Here is an 8,482-nt window from a genome sequence, read left to right as displayed (position 1 = left end):
ATGGCGGCCGCTGCCTGCTGAGCAGCGCCTATTCACGCCGGCAACCGGCGACTTGTGGTAGCTGCAGATTTGCGCGCCCCTCAGGATATGATATAAGGTGTTGGACAAGGGCTCACCGCCGCCTCGCTGCCGTCCGACCACAGCCGCCAAAGGAGCTTCCCACATGACCTGCACCTTCCTTCCTCACACGAACGGCAACCGCCATTCCCACCGCACCCGTGGCTGCATCTGCTGAAAATGGAGAAACCCAAATACGTGAGAGGGAAAGAAAAGCTGAGACTCAGCCTGAGAGAAAGAGAAAACGACAGCAGCAACGACCGCCATGCCTTCGGAGGCTTTAATGGGCTGATGAACTGATTGTCAGGCTGTTGACATGCCACAACTAAATACATAGGCATGGATTATATCTGTGTAGCTCTCGTAGGAACCTGGGTATACAAAAATAACCAGAATAATTAGCATCAATGAACAAGAGATAGAATAAGCAGAATATACCATGAACAAAATAGGAGAGGGCTCGTAAACTCATACAGATTATGTTCAGCAGCCACCTGAACAGAAACCATGTCGAATGCAACTTCTCCATAGATTATTTACACAAGTTGAGCAAGACGCAGCTCATCCCTTTTAGAGTAAACAAGCACTGAACCATAGATTATTAGGAAACCTGTAACCGTATATGAAATAAAATAGATTATTAAATTCCTTCCACCAATAAATAAATTTGAATTAACTTATAATCAAATATCTAGTCAAAAAAAAGTTAAACTGATGACCGATTGATGCTACAACCAAACAAGAACCCAGAAAACAAACAAGATATTGGAAGAAACACCTGCCTAGGATCTCTCAATCTTGTTAGCTCCTTAGCCTCATCATCTTACAATCAAAGCAAGGAAACTCATATGTATATAGATCATATCTATACAAAAAATTGGTAAAGTAAACCACATGAGCACCATAAATATTGAAGCTTACCAGTGGATCTTCCAGATGCATCATTCAAAGGAATATTGTAACCATCTTCTTATTTGATAAATAGGATACATCTAGATGGGAGAAGCAGAAAAGGACGCTAGATGTGAACACTAATGGGAAAAGAAGAAAATCACTCACAGGTGGAGGAGGTGAGGAGAAGTAGCTCACCTGGACCAAGCGCAGACGAGCAAGTATGGGATTGGCAACAAACAGAGGTTGAAGACGATGGGTCGTACATGTTCCCTTTTCTCCCAATATCCACAGCCGCCGCATCCCTTCCTCCTCCATCCTTCCTCAGCCACCACTACACACACACTCCCTCCTAGCAGCATCCAGCCGCCGCCGCCCGTGTGAACCCTGCCGCTGCTACGCCGGAAGACGACGTCGAGGCTGGAGGAAGAGGAGAGGACGAGGCGTCGCCTTCCTTCTCATGCGTGCGCGCGTCGTCAGCTGAGATGGAGGCGTCACGGTAGGGACTTTACCTGGAGGAGATGCGCCGGCGGCCGGCGGGGATGGACTTGGAGGAGACGTAGAGCCGCTGACGGCGCGCGGGAACCGGACTTGGAGGAGACATGGAGACGGTCGCCGCCGCCAGCCCACCACCGCGTCGTTGACCCGCGACAATCGCCGCTCCCGCGCCTCGCATCTAGAGGCGGGCCGACCGTCACCTCCACGCTGCGCCCCAGCCTCCTCTTCGTCACCTGGGCGGCCGGCGCAGCTCCGCCTCCCTCCTCCTCCCGCACGCCGTCGTCGCCGCCACACAGGTCGCCGCCGCCAACCCACCACCGCGCCCTCGACACGCGATGCACAGCAGCCGCCCTTCCCCGCACCGGCCCAGCCCCATCGCACCGCTGCGTCGTCGAGCCGCCTCTGTTCCCCGCCTGCCTCCACTCGAGGTAGGACTGAGAAGGGAGGAGGAGACGCGGGGATTGGGCGCTCCGCGATCTAGGGTTTTCACTGCCCCACGCGCGCAGGAGAAAGAATGTGACTCGGACGAGCTGGTGTGGCTGCCTCCGACCGGTGGCCCGCACACACAACTGGTCCCATTAGTCATTGGCTCGTTTGGACAAGCAAAAGGTGATAAAATAATTACCATTTCCGACGGCTGAGGTGAAAAGCGGGATTGAGAAGTTACTGTGCTAGTGAAACGGAGGGACACGATGGATTTGCCCCTTTCAGACCCCTTGGATGGCCGGGTACTCTTGGAACATTTATAGGTGAAATGGGCAATGCTGATATATTCCGTTGCCTATGCGTGGATATGGTTGAGATCGGATACAACAGCAATTAGGAATCGCAGGGAGAATAAGCGGTTTGTTTCTGCTCATTCGTCTCCTACCGTTCTATGAATACAGCCGTGGCTCTTATAAGCGTATCTCCAGCGGCGCGACGCATTTTGGACGTCCAAATTGTCCGCGGGCGTTCGTTTGCGTCGCCTGGCGGACGCGGAAATGGTCGTGCGTTCGTTTGCGTCTGGGGCTAGCTCCAGCGAGGCGACACATTTTCGGCGCAGGTTAGAATTCAAAAAAGAGGTTGTAGCATCAACTTTGCACGAAATTACATGGCTGAAATAAGTTCATCACACTTTGCACATGGTACGGTGCAAAGTCGAGTCCAAAAGGGGCACAACAAGGCCCAATAAAAAAAATCCAAAAGGAGGCCAAGGTGCTGGACGCATGGCGATGGCGAGCAGGCGTCTCACGCGCGGATTTCGGTGCGCCTCTTCATGAAGCAGGCCATTGTGTCGTCTTCGATGCCGCTCAAGTCGACAAGCACGATCCTTGTGTCTTCTGCACGGGTCTTGGCCTCGGCGTCCATCCTCCTCGCCTCGGCGTCACGCAATTTGGCCTCGGCGTCTGCCTTTTTGGCCTCGACGTCCATCCTTTGGACCTCAATGACCTCTTTCGCGAGATTGTGGTAGATGGCAGATGCAACCTCTTTTTCCAGACGCCTCTTCTCGTCCCTAGCAGCCAAGGCGACAAGATTCTCGGCCATTATCTTCTCCATGCTCTAGGTGAACGCAATGGCCTGCGCCTCCCGGGCTAGATCGGCCTTGGTAGCCTTATGGCCTCGGGGACGAGGTGGAAGGGCTTGACGGCCATGATCGTCGTCTTCGCCGTCAAGGTTAACCGCTTTCCCATTCTTCACATCTTCATCGTAGGCCGCAAAGCTTGTCTTCCACTTTTGCGCGTCCTTGAGCAAGTTCCGGCAATGGACCATATGGAAGCCCTTCTTATGCACTGCCGTGAACCTCTCTAAGGCCCGAGATACCTGCAATCAAAGCTGGTGCATCTTGTTTGTCGCGCCCGGGCACGAGTCACCGCTTCTAGGCGTCCGGTTGAGGTCGGGAACCGCCGCCCCGTTGAACTGCAGCAGCGCTCCGTTCAACTGCACCGGCGGCACGCCGGAGGCGAACCGCGACGCCGGGTGGACCTGTGATACGTCTCCAACGTATCTATAATTTCTGATGCTCCATGCTTGTTTTATGACAATACCTAGATGTTTTGCTCACACTTTATAATGTTTTTATGCGTTTTCCGGAACTAACCTATTAACAAGATGCCGAAGTGTCAGTTCCTGTTTTCTGCTGTTTTTGGTTCCAGAAAGGCTGTTCGGGCAATATTCTTGGAATTCGACGAAACGAAGACCAAACATCATAATTCACCGAGACGGACCAGGACACAGAAGGGGAGTCAGAGGGGAGGCCTGGGGCCCCCACACCACAGGGCCACGCGGGCAGGCCCCTGGCCGCGCCGGCCTATGGGGAGGGCACCCTGGTGCCCCTCCTGCGCCGCCTCTTCGCCCATATAAGCCCTTTCGACCTAAAAACGCGATACGAATTGACGAAACTCCAGAAAGACTCCAGGGACGCCGCCGCCATCGCGAAACTCCAATTCGGGGGACAGAATCTCTGTTCCGGCACCCTGCCGGGACGGGGAAGTGCCCCCGGAAGCCATCTCCATCGACGCCACCGCCTCCATCATGCTCCGTGAGTAGTTCCCCCATGGACTACGGGTTCTAGCAGTAGCTAGTTGGTACTCTCTATCCCATGTACTTCAATACAATGATCTCATGAGCTGCCTTACATGATTGAGATTCATCTGATGTAATCGGTGTTGTGTTTGTTGGGATCTGATGGATGATACATTATGATTAGTCTATCTATAAAGTTTGTGAAGTTATTGTTGCTGCAATCTTGTTATGCTTAATGCTTGTCACTAGGGCCCGAGTGGCATGATCTAAGATTTAAGCTCTATAATTATTGTTTAGATTGTATCTACAAGTTGTTTGCACATATTGCTGTCCGGAACCCGAGGCCCCAAAGTGATAGAAATTGGGACAACCGGAGGGGAAGGCTGTGATATGAGGATCACATGTTTTCACCAAGTGTTAATGCTTTGCTCCGGTGCTCTATTAAAAGGAGTACCTTAATAGCCAGTAGATTCCCTTGAGGCCCGACTGCCACCGGCTGGTAGGACAAAAGATGTCATGCAAGTTTCTCATTGCGAGCACATATGACTATATATGGAAAACATGCCTACATGATTAATAATCTTGATGTTCTGTCTTAATGCTTTCAATCATATCAATTGCCCAACTGTAATTTGTTCACCCAACACTTGTCACTTGTTGTTGGAGAGTTACCACTAGTGTAGATCGCTGGGAACCCCGGTCCATCTCTCATCATCGTATACTCATTCTATATGTCATTGGAAGTAGTATCAACTATTTTCTGGTGTCATCGCCTCTGTGTTATTGCTACTGATGATGTGTTACTGTTACTATTGCTCTCATATTACTGCTGCTTTCACATCACCCCTGTTACTAGTGCTTTTCCAGGTGCAGCTGAATTGACAACTCAGTTATTAAGGCTTATAAGTATTCTTTACCTCCCCTTGTGTCGAATCAATAAATTTAGGTTTTACTTCCCTCGAAGACTGTTGCGATCCCCTATACTTGTGGGTTATCAAGACTATTTTCTGGCACCGTTGCCGCGGAGGCATAGCTCTACTCATAAGTTCACCTGGGGAGTACACTCTACCTCTCTCTCTATTTTATTTTATTTTGTTTTGCTTAGTTTACTTTTATCTAGTTTATTTGTTCTTAGTTTATTTCTGTCTAGTGTTATTTTGCTTAGTTTCTTTTTGTCTTGTTTATTTTTCTCATATACCCAAAAATCCATAAAAATTTGAAAAAACAAAAAAATAAAAACTGTTTTTATGGGAGAACCCACAACCTGTTTGGAGCTCATAGAATTATATAATAATTATAGAGAATCAAGAACGGGTAAATTTATGAGTGCTGTGACAGAAAAATTGAATACAATTGCTAAAATCTTGCTTAAACGCCATGATATAAATTGTTGCTCTAAACAGGATACTAAACATCTTATATTCCAATGTGGCTTTAGTGAAGAAGTTTTAATTATGAACTACAATTGGAATAACTATATGCATCTTGGGTTCGAAGAAGTAGAACAATTCATCTTATTTATGGGAGCTTCTGAGATCGAATCCTTCATGGTTAAAAATTATGAAACTTGTGTTGTTTGTAAGAATCTTAAAGATTATATCTCTTCTATTCTTAATTTTTGCATAGAAAGTTACAGTGATAATCCTTATATCATTGATTATAAAGAGAGACTCATTAATGCACAAGAATGCACTCACAATTTGAAGGAACATGTGGAAGAAGAAATTGATGAACCTGAAAGCTCATTGGATGAAAAAGAGGAGGAAATTGATGAACCAGAGAGCTCATTGGATGAAAAAGAAGAGGAGAGTGATGAACAAAAGGAGGAAGAATGGATTAGCTACCCATGCCAACCTTCTAATGAGAGTAACTCTTTATCTCTTACACTATTTGATTGTCCTCCATGCTTACCAAAGGAGGTTGAATGTTATGTTCCTGTGGATTCTCTTGAAATAGTACCTATGAGTAAAACTTGTGAGAATAATTATGCTACTGTTATCTATGATAATCCATGCTATGTTGATAAATCTTATGATAATGCTTTGTTTGTGCCTGATGTCGAAATGCATGGTACTAAAGAGTTTTGCTTAGCAAATGTTTATGATAAAGCTCTAGATGATGGTCCTATGTTACTTGATAATATTAATTGTACTACTAATGAAAATGGGATTGGAGAAGTCTTCACTTTATGTAGGAGTCCCATATCTCTTGAGATTGATCAATCATCTTGTTATATTATTGATAAAAGTGGGTTTGAAAGTTTTGATCCCACTATTTTTAAGCTTGATAAAAACTATGTGTTTATGGATCATGAAAAACATGCTTTAGTGATAGTTATATTGTTGAGTTTGTTCATGAAGCTACTGAAAATTATTATGAGAGAGGAAAATATGGTTGTAGAAATTTGCATGGTACTAAAACACCTCTCTATATGCTGAAAATTTTGAAGTTACTCTTGGTTTATCTTCTTATGCTTGTCACTTTGTTCTTCATGAATTTATTTGTGTATAAGATTCCTATGCATAGGAAGTGGGTTAGACTTAAATGTGTTTTGAATTTGCTTTTTGATGCTCTCTTTTGCTTCAACTCTTATTTCTTGCGAGTGCATCATTAAAATTGCTGAGCCCATCTTAATGGCTATAAAGAAAGCACTTCTTGGGAGATAACCCATGTGTTTATTTTGCTACTGTTTTGTTGTGTCTTGGAAGTTGTTACTACTGTAGCAACCTCTTCTTATCTTTATTTTATTGCAATGTTGTGTCAAGTGAAGTCTCTAATAGAAGGTTGATACTAGATTTGGATTTCTGCGCAGAAACAGATTTCTATCTGTCACAAATTTGGGCAGTGCTCTCTGTAGGTAACTCAGAAAAATCTACCAATTTACGTGCGTGTTCCTCAGATATGTACGCAACTTTCGTTAGTTTTGAGTTTTCTGATTTGAGAAACGGAAGTACCTCTTAAAAATTCGTCTTTACTGGCTGTTCTATTTTGACAGATTCTGTCTCTGTTTTTTGCATTGTCTCTTGTGGACTTTAAGCAAGGCTTTCTAGACGTGGAGAGCTGTAGCTAATGTTTTATTGAGTTCTTCCAATGTGTCACTACAGGACTAAAGTGGATTAAAGTTTTTTGAGTACTAACCCCTCTAATGAAGTTTATGAGAAGTTTGGTGTGAAGGAAGTTTTCAAGGGTCAAGAGAGGAGGATGATATATGATCAAGAAGAGTGAAAAGTCTAAGCTTGGGGATGCCCACTTGGTTCATCCCTGCATATTTCAAGAAGACTCAAGCGTTTAACCATGGGATGCCCAAGGCATCCCCTTCTTCATCAACAATTTATCAGGTTTCTTCTATTGAATCTATATTTTTATTCAGTCACATCTTATGTGCTTTACTTGGAGCGTCTGTGTGCTTTTATTTTCGTTTGTGTATGTTTGAATAAAATCGGATCCTAGCAATCCTTGTGTGGGAGAGAGACACACTCCGCTTTTTCATTTGAACACTGGTGTTCTTAGTTTTACTTTTAATGTTCAATGATAAAAGTTGGAAGCTATTGCACTTATTGTTATTTGGTTGGAAACAGAAAATGCTTCATATTGTCTTGGATAATTTGATACCTGGCAATTGTTTTGAGCTCTCAAGTAGATCATGATTAAGCTCTTGCACCATGTAGTTTGAACCTATTAGTGGAGAACTACCGTAGAGCTTGTTGAAATTGGTTTGCATGATTGGTCTCTCTAAGGTCTTGATATTTTCTGGTAAAAGTGTTTGAGCAACAAGGAAAACAGTGTAGAGTCTTATAATGCTTGCAATATGTTCTTATGTGAGTTTTGCTGTACCGGTTCATACTTGTGTTTGCTTCAAACAACCTTGCTAGCCCAAAACCTTGTACTGAGAGGGAATGCTTCTCGTGCATCCAAAACCTTGAGCCAAAACCTATGCCATGTGTGTCCACCATACCTACCTACTATGTGGTATTTCCTTCCATTCCAAGTAAATACTTCATGTGCTACCTTTAAACAATTCAAAATTTATCATCTCTTATTTGTGTCAATGTTTTATAGCTCATGAGGAAGTATGTGGTGTTTTATCTTTCAATCTTGTTGGGCAGCTTTCACCAATGGACTAGTGGCTTCATCCGCTTATCCAATAATTTTGCAAAAAGAGCTGGCAATGGGGTTCCCAGCCCCAATTAATCACAAAAAGACACTCATCCATGGTATGTGAAATGTTGGAAGGCACCCGAGGATTCGGTTAGCCATGGCTTGAGAAAGCAAAGGTGGGGAGGAGTGTCATCTAAATAAAACTAAAATAAATAGACACTCCTTCATGGTATGTGATTGTTGGAAGGCACCCGAGGATTCGGTTAGCCATGGCTTGTGAAAGCAAAGGTTGGAAGGAGTGTCACCCAAAAATAAAAATAAACTACATCATGGGAGCCGCTCTTTGAAGGTCTGTCTGGCAAGGGGGTTAGAGTGCCCACTACCATTCGTTGATAACAATAAACACCTCTCAAAACTTTACTTTATGCTCTCT

Source organism: Lolium rigidum, chromosome 6 (genome assembly GCF_022539505.1).
Source record: "Lolium rigidum isolate FL_2022 chromosome 6, APGP_CSIRO_Lrig_0.1, whole genome shotgun sequence".
NCBI classification, from domain to species: Eukaryota; Viridiplantae; Streptophyta; class Magnoliopsida; order Poales; family Poaceae; genus Lolium; species Lolium rigidum.
This window is presented reverse-complemented; position numbering follows the sequence as displayed.